This window comes from Meleagris gallopavo, chromosome 2 (assembly GCF_000146605.3).
Source record: "Meleagris gallopavo isolate NT-WF06-2002-E0010 breed Aviagen turkey brand Nicholas breeding stock chromosome 2, Turkey_5.1, whole genome shotgun sequence".
Lineage (NCBI taxonomy): Eukaryota > Metazoa > Chordata > Aves > Galliformes > Phasianidae > Meleagris > Meleagris gallopavo.
In genome coordinates, this window is record NC_015012.2 from 53,453,675 (window position 1) to 53,456,487 (window position 2,813).

A 2,813-nucleotide genomic window follows, 5' to 3' on the forward strand; every position below is an offset into this window, starting at 1 on the left:
AAAAAAAAGGCCTTTTCCAGTCTGTCTTGAAAGCTCTTGGTTAGTCCAGACAGCACACTTCTACCATCTGAATGTAGAGGGAAAAGGTATTGAAAAGACCATTAGATAATAGCTGGCTCTTCCCCCACCAGAGCTGACCCAGGTAATATTATGTTTTGTTTGTGTAGTTATGTGTTTTGTCTGGCTTGCTGAAATAAAATTACTTCTGAGCATTGAAACTGTGCTATAAATTCTGTTTTGCTATTAGCAGAAGTAATTTTTCCCCCTTTTCCTTCGGCCCCCAGAGCTGCAAAAATAACCAACAGCAAACAGATGGCAGAGTGCCCTGCCTAAGAAGATTTATGTATTCCTAAGGAATAACCAGTTTAAAGGAAGATTCACAGAGGTTTTTTTGTTCAGATAATTCAGCCATTCGTTATTTCATACAGTGGAAATCTGTTCAATGCAAGGCCATTTATCCTAGCAGTCTTTTGTATGGGGTAGTCATACTCTTTTTATTGTGTTATGCATTCTGAAATATTGGATTTTTAATAATTTAAACATTTATCAGGGTTTTTTTTCTGCCAGTGCATTTGTGAGGTTTTCTTTTGTTCCACTTTTATTAATTCAAAGGTTACCCAATAGAAAATAAGCGCAAGATGAACTGGAGGAGCTCAGCACACCTCTTTTCCTCTGTGTGCGAGCAGACATGCATCTAGATTATACGGTGTCACTTTTGCAGCCTCCAACAGCACACAGTGTGTTGGTACAGGGGGGAAAAGAGAAAATGGGGCATGAGTACACTACTGGGTCACATGCAGTGGGAATGCTGCCATTCCCTGTGTGCTGACTCGTTCTGCCTGGGCCAGAGAAGTGAAGGGCTGAGCTTAAGATAAGTGTCACCACTGCACTTCTAATGACATTGGCTTGTGCAGGGTGAGCACTGCAGGGTCTGCTCTCATCCAGACGCTGCATGCGATGAGGTGGAGAACATGCAGATGGTGCCTGCATATAGGTTAAAAATGGTATTATCTGTGACACAAAGAGCAACTCCACTGCCTGGCTCCTGAGCCTTCCTCCCCCTAGTATAAAGCCATGTCAATCAGAAAAAAACAGGGTTCAGTCAGTGTGTAGGGCCAAAAAAAAGCAATTGAGTAGCTGTTGATGGAGTCAAGTGAGAGGGTTAACTTGCTGGCAAGCACTGAGCATGGATACCTGTTGTTTCAATCACAGGTCAATGCAAAAATAAGGTAAGCAACAGGGAATGATTGCTTTCTTGTTGGTTTTCTGGGTTTTGAGAGTGCAGTTGTCTGTTTTGGGGATGGAAGATGGAAGGTAGGTTTTGGTTTATTTGTAATGAAATGCAATTGTAGGTTTTGCTTTATGAAGTAGAAGAAGATGCAGATACTGTTTGAAATTGTTTTTACACAGTTGCGGAACTTCTGTGCAACTGAGCAACTGCGTATAATGCTTCTTGCCACCTGTTTTTATTATTGTTTATAACTCCTTGTTACCAGTTAATTTTTTTTTAAAATTATTTTGCTGTCATTTTTTTTTTAAATTAATGTAACAATCAAAAGGAATATCATGTTGCAGTTCTGCATCCTGATATTTCAGGAGCAGCTGTTGGTCAAACAGCATGTCAGCAGCTTTTGCTGATACAGAGCAGTTTTAGAGCACAGAAATTACAAGGTTAATGTAGTTGAGTCCTTCTAATAGAGTATCCCACCCATAATACTGAAAGCTTCAAGTCAGGATCCCTTCACAATTACGGAACAAACTGCCACACAGAAAAATGGTAAAAACTCCGCCGTCCTTGTGTTATCTATGAGGGTTCACATTCCCATATTTATTTTATATCCTTTTCCCCTCCATTTTTCTAATTCAGGCTTTAAAAAATATAATGAAAGAGAACTTACAAATCCAACATCAATTTAAAAAAAAAAATCATGCTGTGAACCTTGGAAATTCGAGTGAAAACTAGCTTGAAAGAGAAGTAATATGGAGTCAAATCTCATGGATTTCCATATTGTACTCTTACCCTTTTCTACCTCTGAAGGTGAACAAAACAGTCAAAAGGCATTCATACTGCTGCCACCTCTGCTGTACTAAAACCTTTTATTTTTCTGAGTTTTCTTATTCCCAATAAGTCTCTAACATAGGAATACTTAACGTAAAATGTGAAGTTCTAGGAAAAGTTATTTGTGCTGAAGAAATTAAAAGGATGCTCTTAAAAATAGACAGAAAACTTACGTATTCATTTATAATATGTTTTTGACTTTGTATTTATTTGGCTGGACCTCTGAGAGAGAAAGCAATTATATTTATAAATGTGAAGCATTTTTTAGAAGTGTAAGTTGTTTTTCTGTGTTTTGTAGGTTGATTGGTTTTCATTTTTCAGACTAATGAAGACCTCCATTTATTTTCCTTTTTCTTTCTTTTTTGCCCTAATATATGCCTTCGTATGAGCAATTATTTAAAGTTTGTTTAAATAAAACTTTCAGAGGGCACCAGCAGTTGTAGCACCTGAACAGCCAGTTCTTGGAGTTCATCTGCCCACATCCCCAGCCACATGCCTGGGTCACCCCTCAGTCAAGAGGTTGGATAGGCACGTGGAAAGCACGGTGCTGACATCCTGGCTGCCCAAGTGCCTGTCTCAGAAACCCAGGCCAAGTGTCCCAGGCTGTGCTTTGACCCACAGGGGAATGGCCTGGGCCATTCATGGGAGGATATGAGGCAATGCTGTTGTCCCACTTCTGTTTTTTTGTGTGTATTAAAGCAATGGGGATTCTTTTGCCAGCTTCACAAGTCATAAATTTTCTGCTTTTTTTTTT